The sequence below is a fragment of the Aedes albopictus genome, chromosome 2 (assembly GCF_035046485.1).
Source record: "Aedes albopictus strain Foshan chromosome 2, AalbF5, whole genome shotgun sequence".
Lineage (NCBI taxonomy): Eukaryota > Metazoa > Arthropoda > Insecta > Diptera > Culicidae > Aedes > Aedes albopictus.
In genome coordinates, this window is record NC_085137.1 from 130,131,078 (window position 1) to 130,146,986 (window position 15,909).

A 15,909-nucleotide genomic window follows, 5' to 3' on the forward strand; every position below is an offset into this window, starting at 1 on the left:
TGCTAAAATTTAAGGAGATCGTCCATAAAACTCGCCAATATCTTGAATTTCATCAATCTGACGCAAAACCTGTATTTAGATGATCGAATAGTATTGTATTCAGCTTTTAATTTATGGAAAAAGATTTAAATTGGTTGAACAAAACGCAAAATATTTGAATTTTAGTAAATTACATATTTCGAAAAGTTTTAAAACTCGATATTGAGCTGAAACTCAAATACTGTTCTACTTAAAATTTTTTGAAGGTCGGTTTCGAAATCAGTGCTAAATTGTGCTTCAAAAATTTTGGTCGTTGACAGAAGTTCACGACTTTCGTTTTATTTTGTAAACTAGTGTAATTTCCGCTCTGTCATGCCCATATGCTGCCCGAGCTTTCCAAGTTAACGAATAAGTAAAAACAAATATCAGGTGAAACTTCAATAGAAGTCCAGCGAGAACCTTTGAGAAATATTCCGGAAGAAACTGCTGTAGAAATCCCGTGAAAAACTCCTGAGAAATCCCAGGGTTAACTGCTGTAAAAATCTCTAACTCTAGGAAAAATATCTAGAAAATCTCTGGGAGAAATTCCTAGAGAATCTCTGGGTGAAATTTCCGGGAGAACTCCTTGGGCAAGCCCGGGAGGAACGCCGGTAGGAGCCAGGGAGAATGACACTTCCTTTGCTAACCGGAAAAATCCGCATTTATCCGTTGCTAACCGTCGTTAACCGCATCTAACTGCTGCTCAGTTAGCAGCGGTTAGCGACGGTTAGGAACGGATAAATGCGGATTTTTCGGTTAGAAAAGGATATGTCATTCCCCTTGGTAGGAGCTACGAAAAATAATTCACGTGGAATTTCTGAAGAATTCCCGTGATAACATCTGCGAAACAATCCCTGAAAAGTAGAAAACGAAAATTTCTTGGACAAAACGCAGGAGATCTGGAAGACGCCCTAAAAAGAAATTCTGTATGACTCCTTTGATTTCCTCCGCCAGGTGAAAACGGTCAGAATTCAGGAATTCTAGAACATTTTCATGAAGGAATCCTGGAAAGAATCTTGGGGAAATGTCGGTAAGAATTCGGAAGAACCATCGGTAAGAACTTAAGGAGGAATACTAAGAAAAAATGTCGCATGTTACCAAATTTGCTGGTATGTCTGGAACATACTGAAAAAAAATACTTGTAATTAATTAAAAGGCTCAGAATGTTGCTAATTGACAAATTGAGAGATGAATTTGTATTTGTGAAAAAAAATCGCATTCTGGTGGGATTCGAACCCACGATTCTGTATTCGCAGAAATACTGAAAGTCGTTCCTAGAGGTATCTCTAGGTTTATTGTTGGACTTTCTGAAGAAATCGTTGTGGATTAATTTCCGTGTGAGTTTTAACTCTCAAATAGATCCGCGTCCTTCTGGAATGTGTAGCATTTATTGAAATCGTCGGCTTGCTGGAAATATCTGTTTGATCCAGGAGTCCTTCTCTTGAGATTTCTTTTGGATTTATCATGCTTTCCGAGCAATCATCCGGAGAAATCTGCAACTTTATAACGGTATCACAAGCTTCCAGTGAGAAACTTCAGCATTACGCAGAAAAAGTTTGTTTTGACAGTTTTTTGCTCATGTTACACTTAAGCGAAGTAAACTACCGGAATTCATCAAAATACCTTATGAAATTTAGCCATAACTGTAAAGTATCGATGCCATAAGAATACCTTATGAAAATTGATGATTCTTGTTATGACCTAATTACATAAGATAAACTTATGCACAGAGCAGAAAAATCGTAAAATGATGCAAACTGGAATCGATCCACAAACGTCGAGATCACTGAGCTCGTGCCCAACCCACACGGCTATCGACGCGTATAAAAGCCAAGCTGTGAGTCGATTCTGCGTCATAAAGCGACCTTATGAAATTCATTCTAGTCGTTATGAATTGTTTGAAGGCCATTTCATAAGTTAGACCTTATAATAATCTGATAATCTGTTATGTGACCTGAGAATTGTCAAATATTTTCGAGATAAGGTTTTGTAGTGTAATAAAGAATAGTCGTTTCTTTCGTTGCCTTAGTCTCTCGTGCCTACAATATGAACGTCATTCAGGTGCTTATCGAAGTGCTGTTTCCAATAAGGTTTCCACCTTCTATTTACCTCTCGTCCAGCCGTCAGGAGGCATTCGTCATTATCTCTGACAGTTTCGGCTCACAGCATGAAGCTGTAGTAGGATGCGATGAGCTTCTGGTAAACCTTTTGTGTCTCTTGGAAACTACTCAGTAGTTCCATTTTCTCGCATTCCGCTTCTTCCAGGTGGCGTGTAACGCTTCACATTCTGTCGGGTTACTTGCTGCAGCATTACCGATGCATTCTGCAATGGTGTTTTTACTGTACTCCAGCAGTCCTCTAGGGAAGCCACAACGTGATCGTCCTCATCTGGCAACGCTGCCTAGAGATTCTGCGCGTATGCTGAGGCGACATCCGGTTGCTTCAGTCATTCTTGGTTGTATCGTCGCTATCGCCGCACACTGGTTCCAGCCCCATGTGAGGGCAGTCATAAATATGATTTTCTCTAGTTTCATGATGAAACCGCTAAATTTTACGCATACAGGGGATAGACAAAATGATAAGAACAGGAAAAATTTTCACTTTTCAAAAATGATCAACTAGCTGTAACATTTCGAAAAGTGCAATAACTATTCTCCAATTTTTACTGTAAGTTGGTCAAGTAGTTGCCTATCATTGGTCCAAATTTGGGAAAGATCGGGCTATTCTACATGAAGTTAGAAATATTCTAGAAGAGGGCATAGTTATCCGATAGCCAATTTTGGACTGTTATATCTCCGGATCCAATGAACCGAATGCAATGAAACTATGAGCGTCTAAGACTTATATAATGAGCTTCGAAATACTTCTGACCTAACATAAAATTGTTCATAACAAAAAAGCGATCCTTCAGTAGATCGGCGAGTATGCGGGTGCTCTCAATGAAGTTGAGAGATCGGCAGTTCCACGTACCGAGTTTCCAATCGCAAGTCCTGTTTCGCCGCTGGAGTCTTGCTTAATATCTTTGCTCTAGTTCTGACGTACCTGACAGTTTTAATTTTCAATAACAATTGTTAAAGTTGGAGTCATTTGAATGACTTCAAATTTTCCCATTTTCTTTACGATTGAGCAAACAAGTTAAAATGTTGTTAGTCCTTCCTAGTAGGGCTATCATCCGCTCTGGTTGATTCAAGAATTCCAGTGAGGGCATGCTACGTAAGCGGAGAGCCCCGAAGTGCGGTGGTGTTTCATTCCAGTGGGTGGTATGGTGGTGTGGCCTTGATGTACGACGAGCGAGCCCGAGCATGGATGGACGAACAGGAGGCGAGCCCTTTTTCGGAGTAAAATTCCGCGCAGCTGAAGATGCGAGTTGAGTGAAATGCGATATCATCACCGCTCGCCATCACCAGCAGTAGCAGCAGCAGCAGCTAGCGAACGAACGACCGAACGGGCGGATGGTTTCAGCTTATAGTTCCTACCATATCGTTAGCACCATCTTTACCACAATCCGTTCGCGAGAGAACACACCCAGCTCTCCCAGCTCAGCATAATCGGACACTGATTAATTGAAACATGAACTTTGGCTGCATGGATGGTTATCCTCTGGTGCGGTTATGGATTGCCTGGTTAATCAGGTATGAAATTTCCCATGGCCACCGGTATGAACCCGAAGGGAAATTGAGATGTTCATTGATGTTTGCGTGTTTAAATCAGAATGCGACATCGGATCCATTAGTAGAGACCTCCATTTTAATCAGCGTTTTTGAAAATCTTAATCTCTTTGAAGTAGAATCGCTGCCTATAGAACTATTAAAGTACGCTGGGTAATTCACTGGCTTTATTTAAAGCTATTTAAATCCAAGAAAAACTTCATTAGCCAGCCATGCTCTCTCTTCTCATATTTCCACAAAGGAATCCTATATCCAAGGAATCTTTTATTCATCCCACAAACCGCGAAAAAGACACTTTTCTACATAATTTGATAATCTCTACTTGCCGGGAAGAAAGTACAGACAAAGAAGCAAAAAAAATCAAAAAGAGAACACATTACCGCCAAGTCTTGGGCAGAAAAGCCCAACGAAGAGCGCACTCGAACTCGAACGAAGGAGCTTCCTTTTGAAGTGTAGGTAGTAATATCGTTTCCACACCCCGTACGATGGCAATGATACAGCGCAGCCAGCCAGCCAGCGGTTTGAAGAGAAACCCTTCTGGTAATGATGGTTACAGCACGATAAGAAGGGATAACCAAGGAATCAAACCGCCGCGTCGCGTCCATAGATTCAATGGCAGAAGTGATAAAGACACGGCTACTATCAATACGACGCGACGTGTGGCGGTGTTGAAAAACATGTATGCTCAGTAAGCAGCAGACAACAGTGGAGTAACATATAATCCTTTTTGTATTCCTTTGATTGCGATTGTGTGTGGATGACAGCTGTGTATATATAAGGTGCTTTGGGTTTTGTCCGAATCGAATCGGAATCGTGTGAAGATGGTGATGGATTTATTATTGGGTTTCTCATTAATGTTTAGACTACTGTGATAATTTGAGAATCCACTGAATCATCAATTCCCAGCGAAATTGCACACTAATCAAACTTATTTTGTATACCTGTTGTGCATCCGACGCCCCTGTCATGAACCCAACCTAACTTGTGTACGTCAGCCGCTGCGAAGTCGTGTGCGAAATTCGACTGTGATGATAATGAATTTCGGTCGAGTCTAAATGGGTGCAAATGTCGCAATAGCTTCTGGATATGGAGAAGACATACTTCCTCCGTCCCAGGTCCATTCGTATGTGTTTGCTTTTCCGGCTAGAACGACATAACCAAATTGTACAGGTTGTGTTATTTTGTAACAAAGATTTTCGTAAAAAGGTGGTACTAAACGGGGACTTGGACTTGGCTAAAGACTTGAAACGTCAAAAAGACAGCTGCACTTTGTTGATGATGAACCTGGGCGTGTTATTGAAAGGTCGTCTTCAGTGTCTCGTACTTGACTCGACACTGGTTCGGGTCAATCAAGGAGTAGCAACCATAGACATGTGCAATCAGCTAATCTAAGCTAAGCTAAAGCTAAGCTGAGGATTCCTTCTGAGATTCCGTCAGGCTTTCCTTCTAAGGTTCTCCAAGAGGTTATTCATGGGCTCTTCCTGGACTTCCTTCAGCGTTTTCTCCAAGGTTTTCTTCTGAGATTCCATCAGGAGTTTCACCGTACATACTCCAGGAATTATAACCGATTTTTTCCGGGATTATTCCACGACATCCCCTAGAATTTTTTCTTGGGATTCTTCCAGAAATTCCTTCCAAGTTCTCTCCAGAAATCATCTAGGATTGCTCCAGGAGTGCTTTCTGGGATTCCGCAGGAAGTTCCTTCAGAAATTCTTACAGGAGTTTCTCAGAAGTTTCATCAGGGATTTCTCCAGGAGTTCTCTCCTATCTCGAAGAATTCGTTACGGTATTTATCAGATTCCTTTTAGGATTTCTCTAGGAATTCCTTCCTTAATTCCTCCATGAGTTCCATATGAAATTCCTTGAGAAGTTCTTTCAGGTTTTCTTCTACGAGTTTATTCCGAGATTCTTCCAGTTCCTTTTGGAATGTCATCAGTTTTTTTCTGGGAAGTAGGTAACTGCTGAAGAAAAATCAGAGGGAACTTTTATATTGTAGCAATTCGCCATAAAACTGTTGTAGATATTCCTAGAGAAGCTTTTGGAGGAAATCCTCAAGGAAGTGCTTTAGTAATTTTATTAGGAATTCATTAAAGAATTGCAGATGGAAGTCTTGGAAAACTTCTATAAGGATTTAAAAAAAAATCCTGGATGGATAACTAAACAAATAACAAAATTTTCCTATCACGGTGCAAAACTAAAAGCGACAATCCGCCGTGTGATCAACACGAATATCGATTCGTGTGAGTAGTTACATCTATCATTAGGACAGCATAGTTGTACAATCCCCCTTCAGAATAAATAAGCCCTGATGAAGATCAAAACCACAGGATCGAAACGTTGGCAATGATCTAAAATCAAAAAATCAACGCTTTTCTGTGACTGAAAAATATAAAGTTTTACGCAAATCCAGTATTACAGAAGGAATGTTTGAAGAAATCCCGAAAGGAACTACTAAAGCAATCTCGGAGAGAACTTTTAATAAATCCTGGAATATACCTCCGGTGGATTTTTGGAAGGATTCCAGATGGCACTTCTGTGTAATCTCTGAAGAAAAAGAAACTGGAGGAATTCCAAAAGAAAATATGGGAGGAACACGTGAAGCAACTCCTGTAGGAGTACTAGAAGAAGTTCCTGGAAGAAAAAAAACCCGAATGAATTCTGTTAAGAATTCCTGAAGAAGGAACTCCCTGAGGAATCCCAGAGAAACTCATTGAAGAATCACAGAAGGAACTCCTAGATAAATCGCATAAGAAACCCACAGAGGAATCCTGGAGAAATCCCAAAAAGAACTCCTGGAGCAATCTCATGGATGAATCACTGGAAGAACTCCTGCACGAATCTTAGAATGAATTCTTGAATAAAACCAAATGGAACTCGTAGAATAAGGATAAATAAAATCTTCGAGGTAGGTTCAAAAAAAAATCCTGGTGGAATCTCAGAAAAAAAAAACAGAAAAAACTCATGGAAGAACTTGTGCAATAACTCTTAGAGAAATTTTAGAAGATACTCGTGGAGGGATTTCTAGTAGAAATTTTATTGAAATTTTCATAGACATTTTTGGAAAATCTTTGTTAAACTCATTACATTTTCCGACGAAACTTATGGAAGAATTCCAAGTAGAACCAAAAGATTCACAAAAGAAATCCTTCATGGATCTCCATTTAATTCCCGTCAAATTCCTCGTAATAATCCTTTGTCTCCGCATTTCTTCTAGAACTCTACGAGATTACCGTCAAAATCCGAATAGAGTTCTTCTTATCAAAGTCCGAACCACAATCTTGTTCACATTTGTAAATATAATAGTTCTCGGTCATTTTTTTGAAACAAAGTTTTTATGATTCCTTGTAGTAAACGGAACAGCTGTGCAAAATTTGGTAGCGATTGATTGCGTCCCCGCATTCCGCATTGCGATTGAAGTATGTATGAAATTTAGTATGAAAAACGTGTTTTTTTTTGCATTTTTCTCATACCTAATTTGATTTTTTTGTCTAAAACCTCGTAACTAATGACTTTAAAGTATAACGTAGGGTATCCAGAAAAACTTTGCCGAAAACCGCGAAATGATCTGATGCTTGCGGAAAAGTTGTACGCTTGGTAAGTGAGGATAAAAATTAAGATTTATTCATAAATAAAACATCAATAACTTGATGTTACTCCTTTACATGTTAAATGTTAGACGCCATCAAACGATCTGCTATAGCTTTTGTCATAAGTGTCGGATCGCTTTGCGGTCTTCCGCAAAGTTTTTGAGCACGTTCAAGACTATATTTTAACATCATCGGTTACATAGTTTACGATAAATGTATGCCCCTTATGAGAAAAATGCGAAAAGTAAGTTTTCCCATATTGCGACATTTGTACCCATTTAGACTTGGCCCGAAATTTTTATTATCACAGTTGAATTTCGCACTGCTAACATGGTAAAATTAGATCTAGTCAGGGATTGGAACACTCATTTGCGAAGAGTTACACTCACTTGCTGTTTTCTCAGCTCAGAAGTTTGCAATCAAGAAACTATGTATGGACGACTTTTGCCTTTTGGTTTTCTCTAAAAGTTTGCCGAATAAAGTATGGGTCGCACACGCATATCGAAGGCGTGAGGGAGCTGCGAAGGCAACTCTCCACGAGGTGAATGTAAATTACAGGGCTGTTACAAATGGCGCGGATTTTGCGTTTTTCGCGGTTTTTGCGTTTCGCGCGGTTTTCGCGCGTTTTTGCTAAAATTGGCGCGGATTTTGCGGAAATGCTTTTCAAATGCACTTACATCAAACATTTAGACAAGGAACTTAACGCAATCAGAAAAAAATAACATTTTCAAATTAGAATTCAGTAACAAATTTTGAAAACGACGTATAATCAATGGTGTAGCAATGATTGTACGTCGTTTTCAAAATTTGTTACTGAATTATGGGATTTTGTACTTGCGTAAAAACAATGTTAATAGTCCCTAGCTTGGAGTGCTAGAAAAACTCCACTGCACTAAACGCTTTTTAAAACTGAGAAGATCCTCTTCTGAATTTCTTAGTCAAACTCTTGAAGTAATTTCTGTCTTAACCCCGAAATTAATTTTGGTTAGGATTTTGAATAGAATTTAAATTTTGGACGGAACTTGTAGAGTCATGCCTGAGGTTCAAAAAAAAAAAAACATAGTAAGATTTCTGAAATAATTGCTAGAGTTTCATGGTGATTGTGGAAGCTTTTTTGGAATTTGGAGAAACATTAGGTTGAATTTTCAGTCAAATTTAACAGAATCTCGAAAAGAAAATCATTGGTTTTGTAGACCGTGTGTTGCGTAAGAAATCAAAACATAAAGATCAGATAAGACGTCCTGGTGACTTTTACGATTGTATTTTTAGAGAATTCCATGGAAAAAGCTTTTAAAAAACCATGGATAAAATATGAATCATTAGAAATTTTTTTAAAAGCGCAAAATTTTCTTGATTCATTATGGATGAGTTTCAGAATGACAGAATTGACGATATACCTGAATCAATTATTAGTTGAACTTCTGCCGAATCATTTTCTTTTTGCTAAAAATTATTATTTCCAATCGAAGCATGGTTGAGAGGGGCGGTGCGGACATAGTTATTAAAGAGTAAAGTGTTTCTTGGTAGAATTGTTGGAGGATTTTTATTGCAGATACTTCTTTTGCAGAATACAGAATACTTCCAAATCGTTGAAGCTTGTTGAAATCCTCGTCGAATTTCAAAGGGTGTTGTATAGCCAGAAACTCTTATCATGTATTTTCCAAAGAATTAATACTTTTCTACATATCTTCTGCATAATGTTCAGAACATTTTCCAGACATTTATTTATGAAATGTTCCCATTTTCATAAATATCATTCTTGAAAATGAAATTTAGTGTTTTTTTATTTATGTATTTTAACATTATGCTAATTCTACACTTAATTTAGTGGTGATTTAATCAATAAATTTCACTAGAAATACTCCATTTTTGTATTTACATTTACATTCCATGGATTTTCAAAAACAATTCAGGAAATTTTCTCGCAATGCTCTAAAATTTTCTTTTGGGTTTTCAGGATTTCTTTCATAATGTTGATTATAAATTATTCCAAAAGTTTCGTCAAGAATGCCCCTTTTTTCGTAAAATAGTAGACGATTTTCACCAGGACTGCAACAAAAGTCATAAATAGTTGATTTTTCCTGAAAAATTCTGACTTTTTATGAATTTGAGTCATCATATGTTTAGAATGGCGCGGATTTGTTAATCTCGGCGCGGATTTCAAATGATTTGGCGCGGATTTTGCGCTTTCTAAATCGACACTTTTGTAACAGCCCTGAAATTACACTCACCTTGTGGAGAGTCGCTTTCACAGGTCTGTCACGACTTTGGTATGGGTTTCCGACCCCTACTCTATTCAGCAAACTTTGAGACAAAACCACCAGCCAAAAGTCGCCCATACATCGTTTCTTGATTTGATTGCACGCTCCTGAGCTGAGAAAACAGCAAGTGAGTGTAACTCTTTCGCAAGTGAGTGTTCCCATCCCTGGATCTAGTAAGTTAAGGTTCCCCGATTTGAAGGAACTGCTGGAATAACTTCTGAAAGAATCCATGGAACAACATTTAAAGAAATTCCTGCTGAAATTTCTGTAAGGAATATTGAAGAAGTCTCTATATTTCCGAAAGTACCGGTGTATAAATTTCAGAAGGAATTGAAAAAATCTGAAGAAAATTTTAAATTAATTACTGAAAAAAAGTCTGAACAAAAACGGGAATATTTTAAGAATCCACAGACGGATTATCTGAAGGTATTTTAGAAGGAATACCTGGAGAAACACTTGGAAACCCTTGGAGGAATAGCTAACAAATCCTCTTGATATGTTTTTGAAAAAAAAAACTTGTTGAAAAGTCCCCTACTAATAATCCTAAATATTTTTTGAATGAATTCCTGGAACAATCCATAGAGAAATTCCTAGAAGTACGCTTGGAGGAAATTCTGAGAAAATACATAGAGGAATACTCGGCGAAATTTCTGATACAATCTGTGTGTGAATTTCTACAGGAATCTCTGCAAGAATGTCTTCCAGCCTTTCTATAATAATCATTATGAGAATCTTATAAAAATCTGTAGAAAAAAATCTAAAGGAATCCTTGGAAGATTTTCTAAAGCTTTCTTATGAAATCTTTGGAGTATTTTCTGGAAGAGAAATGCCTTGAAGGAGTATCTAAAAGAATGAGAAGAAATCTTGGAAATTTCCCTCATTATTTAATGCAGAATTTCTAAAGCAATCCATGGAGAAAATTCTTCAGAAAGCTTCTGTGAAAACTTTGAAGGAGTTCTGAATTTCTGATTCTTAATGTATCCGTGAATCATTTTCTAAAAAAAAGTCCATGTAGTATTTTTGAGAAAGTTGGAAGCTTTGAAAATTTTGTGGAAGAATCTCTATGAAAAAAAAATCTGATGAAATTCGTAGATGAATTTCTGGAGCAATTGATGAAAGATTTTTTTTAAAAGCAATTCTTGAAGTATTTTGTAAATGAATCCATGCAACGTTTTTGGAAGCTATCTGTGCAAGACTTTTTTTCCTATGGAGTTCTCAGAGCAATTTATGGAGGACATGTCTAAGGGCATCCCCAGAAGATTTTGGGAATGATTTTCTGACTGAATATCTTTAGGATTCTGTGGATGATATTTTCCAAATCAGTCCCTTAAAGCATTTCTTTAAGAATCCCTGGGAGATTTTTTCAGAAACTCGTCAAAGAGTTTTTAAATGAATCTTAGGAAAGAATTGTGGAAAAATCTGTGGAAGTTTTTTCAATGTAATCCTTGCAGAAATTTGTAAAGAAATCTCTGAAGTCATGGGAGATTTTTTTTTATCTGTATTAACGAGATTTTAAGCCCTAGGCTAGTTCATCTCGGGTCCCACGCTTTACTTCTCTTCCGAAGGAAGAACTCACATTTTGCGAGTTTGTCGGGAGTGGGATTCGATCCCAGGTCCTCAGCGTGATAGTCAAGTGTTCTAACCATCACACCAGGTCCGCTCAACACACATCATGGGAGATTTCCTGAAAGTATCTCTCGAATAAGTAGTGAAAGAATCCCTAGGGCAGTTTCTATTGGAATTCTTGCAAGAAATGCCCGTATGGATCTCACAATTTTTATAAAAAAGAGTCCCTGGAGGAATTTTTCAAGAAATCCCAGGAATATTTTATGACTGAAATTCAGATTAAAAAAAACCTGGAGCAATTTCTAAAGCAAACCCCGGATAAAGACTTAGAACAAATCCTTCGAAGATCACATGAAAGATTGCTTAAAGGAAATTCCGAAGGATTTTAGGAAAATAATCTAAAAAATTCACAAAAAATAGGTAACATTTCTGAAGGAATTTCTGCAGAAACTCATACACAACTTTCATACTACTTTGTGAAAATTCTCGAGGAGTCCCTAGTGGAATTTCTGGAGGAATTAGAAGATGCTGTGGAAATTTATGGTGAAATCCTTGAAAAAAATTAACATCAGTACAAATTTTGGTCTGATTTCTGAAATCGAAAGTTTCTGAAGAAATTTCTGAATAAATGTCTGTAGAAATTTCTAAAGGAATATCTGAACGATTTTTTGAAAAAATCTCTGGAGGAGCTCAAATTTATGGATATTCTTTGAAAAAAATGGTGGAATTTCAGAAGTAAATCATGCAAGATGCTTTGAAAGAATTCGTTGTAGAATTTGTAGAATAGGAGGAATTAAAAAAAATCCTGAAGAAATTTTTTGAATGAATCCGTGTGGGAATTTTTAGCCGAATAAGCGGACAAATTTCCTTAAGAATGTTTTAGAAAACATTTATTAGAAGTATTTCTGAAGAAACTTTTGGTAGATTTTCTGAAGGAATCTCTAATAGATTCTTCAAATGAATACCTAGAGAAATTTCTGAATAAGTATCCTGAGGAATTTTTGAAGTAATCCCTGTTGTTTCTTTCCTTTTGACTATTAGCAGTTCGGGTAATTAAACGGAAATACCGAAGTCGAGAGTGACGCGACGTCGATTCCGCGAATTGCTGTTGGGATTTCTTCATGAATTCTGCTCTGCTTACTTCAGCAATTGCAACTGGAATTTCTCAGGCAATTTCTGCTGGGATTACTCGAGCAATCACTACTCAGATTCCTTCAGGAATTATTCCTTCTTCTTCTTTGTGGCTCGACGTTCGCATACAAACTTGGCCGGCCTCTCTCCAACTTAGTGTTCTTTAAGCACTTCTACAGTTATTAATTAAAGGGCTTTCTTTGTCTGCCATTGAATGAATTTATACATTTCGTGGCAAATACAATGATACACTATGCCCCGGGGGTCCAAAAAAACCCAAACGGAACGGGAATCGTACCCGCCGTCTCCAGATTGACGATCCATAGCCTTAACTACTACGCTACGCTCATTGGAGACCCAATCCCTCCTGTGATTATGCAAGGATTCCTTGAGGAGCTCCTACATAGATTTTGTCTAGATAGTCCACGTGGGATTCTTCCAGGAATTCTTCTTGGGGTATTTCCGGAAACTCCTGCTAAGATTCCCAGTGGCGTCTCGTCCATAGGTCCACTGCGTTCACTACACAGTTGATAAAAAGTAAAATAAATCACTATAATTTGAACATTATCCTACAAATGATAAAAAAATACTAATTTATCCTTTTGATGTTCACAACATCCAGTGAACAAACCACTGTGAGATACCAGTACGTATCCCATAGGAATCTATTCAATTTTCCAACTTAATCTCACTTTGCCACCACCCTGTTGCTGCCAGAGAGCTCGACGCTGAGCATGCGAAACGCACATGTGAGAGCATCCAGGGTTTGTTTTGAAAATTCTCCAGGAATTCATATAGGCTAGAGATTCCTCCAAGAGTTCCTTCATGGGTTATCCGGGAGTTCCCGCAGAGATTGCTGTGATAATATCTCCAGGAATTTATGTATATATTAACTACTATTACTACTACTATTGTTACGGATATATCCAACGAAGTGAAAGCAACAGATTGTCAGGCTAGCTATTTATGCAACAAGTTGCAAATTGGGGATTTTTTCAGCACGAGTTATACATTTTTCCAACGAGTTGCATGCATTTTTTAGAATCACAAAAAACACCCGTAAACTAGAAAATTTCAGTTACACAAGCGCATTACAAGAGGAATAGCAAGTGAGCATCCATGCGTATCAGCGATTTCTTTTCATCAAGAAGGCGATTCAGTTAGATCTGCTGCTCCTACCACTTCTACAGCTATTAGGCCATGGTTTCTCAACCTTCGTTTCGCGATACCCCAACTGCTTGCAGGCACGCTTCGATTGTTCTATGAAAAGCTGGGAGACAACAGATTGGGGGGTCACAAGAGCAAAGGTTGGGAAACGATGTATTTGGCAGTTTCAATCAGATTCAAAATTAGGGCTTCCAATCCCGGGATGGATTTCCCGGGAAATGAAATTTCCCGGGATTCCCGAATCCCGGGATTCAAATTTTTGTATCCAGGATTTCCCGAATTTCCCGGGATTTTCATTTCTATTGTGCTTTTGTTTGTCAAGTGTTAAATGGCCAATTTAAAATTTCGAGTCAATGATTGATTTACCCAGCTTCTTGATTTACGTTCGTCAAACCACATGACCTTAATGCAGATGTTACTTATGTTGATGTTATAAAACATTTGGAGCTTAACAGAATGCTTACGCAGATAACATCCTATTAATAATATCATGGCATTAAACTGATTTCATCCGACAACGGTTCTTCTTCTTTTTAATACTGCTTTAAAGTATGGAGTTCATCCCATAGTGTCAACTTATCCACCAACAACCCTTGCATGTCACACGCAATACAGCCAGAGTTCTATTTATAGCTCACAGGGTCGTAGTGACTGCCCAAATATTTAGGAACAAACCAATTTACACATGTCTACTAGATCATGGTACAAAAACCTCATAGAGCGCCTGCTGATTGGATGACCAGATAATAGCACGTATGAAGCCGTTATTGGGCTTCAATGGGTTTTTACCCTTGTAGCTTTAAACTTTGACTTTTAAATCGCTCGCCAAAGTTTTTTTTTTGTTTTATCTTTGGCAGTTCTCGTAAATTGTAGTATTTTATGTATCTGGCGTAATGTTCTCATGATTTGTGCTATTGTATCTCTTCATTAAGTATGACAATGTGATTGTGAATTTTAGGAATAATTATTATGATAAATTGAACATCAGTGGGGTTGTTGTATGCCTGTTGATGTACCCAAAAATAATTGTTAAACATTTAACAACAACAATTAAATCAAGCATTTCAAATCAAAATTTCAATATTTAATGCTGGTTGAAATCGCACCTAAAATGCATTGGTAGTAAAAAAATGATTCTTCTTATCGTAAAATTTGCTGAATTGTATACAGTCTACAATAGGAAATGGATCTGAGTAACGATTTTCTGTATAATAAACACATTTTTCGCTGAAAAATAAAATTTTCTTATTTCCCGGGATCCTGGGAAATCCCGGGAAATGGTTATATTATTTCCCGTTTCCCGGGAAGCTGAATCCCGGGAAAATTGGAAGCCCTACAAAATACCCAATGGATGTAGAATTAGCTGAAAAAAATATACGTTATAAGCACTACTTATTCGTGGTCCGTGCCTAACATTTTGTTGGTATTCTTATGCAACAGGAAAGTGTTGCATAATGTGCTTGATTATGCAACACTTTTCTGTTATACAATGAAAAGTGGAAAAGTAGTCCATTGTGGCATACTTTCGCATGAGGTAGGTAGATGATTATGAATTGCAAAAAGTTCTGTATATTCTTGAAAATTAATTCAATAATTTTATGAACAAAAATTTAAGGAAAAAACATGCTGTTTCCTGTTGAAAATGCTTTGACATCCATGTGCACAACAGAACACGTGCTCGATGAACAAATTGAGATTTGAAATTATGAAAAGAAATCCACGTACTCCGGTGAGACTCGAACTCACGACTCCCAATTCGCTAGACGGGCGCTTCTATTCCTTCAAGCTACGGAGTCACTCGACTATCTCCGTCGCCAGCAGGCCTAGAACTGAACTCGATTCCACAATCGCACATGGTTATCTTCTTTTCACAATCCAAACCCCCTTCGGATGGGATTAGATGAACATCTAACACATTGTCTGTTGTGCACATGTATGTCAAAGCGAGAGAGGAAGTTATTTTTAATTGTCGAGAGCTTCGGCACTGCCTCCCAATCACTTATTGGTATGGCAATTAGTGTGCAGTCGGACTCTCGACGGGTCGGTCCTCGGCCGACCGAATACGGTAAGGGTGACCGTAGCACCTTACAAATGTCAATTTCTTGATTTTGCTTTGGCTGACCAAGCCATGTGGGAAATTACACTGTTGAAAATGCTTTGACATCCATGTGCACAACAGAACACGTGCTCGATGAACAAATTGAGATTTGAAATTATGAAAAGAAATCCACGTACTCCGGTGAGACTCGAACTCAGGACTCCCAATTCGCCCCCCCTTACCGTATTCGGTCGGCCGAGGACCGACCCGTCGAGAGTCCGACTGCACACTAATTGCCATACCAATAAGTGATTGGGAGGCAGTGCCGAAGCTCTCGACAATTAAAAATAACTTCCTCTCTCGCTTTGACATACATGTGCACAACAGACAATGTGTTAGATGTTCATCTAATCCCATCCGAAGGGGGTTTGGATTGTGAAAAGAAGATAACCATGTGCGATTGTGGAATCGAG

At 38.1% G+C, this 15,909-nt stretch overlaps 1 protein-coding gene across 2 annotated transcripts in view; it reads left to right on the plus strand.

Annotated features, from left to right (window-relative positions):
• Window positions 1-15,909, plus strand: part of LOC109417712 (mitogen-activated protein kinase 1) — a gene marked incomplete at its 3' end in the record, with an annotated part of 456,984 nt that overhangs the window by 25,405 nt on the left and 415,670 nt on the right.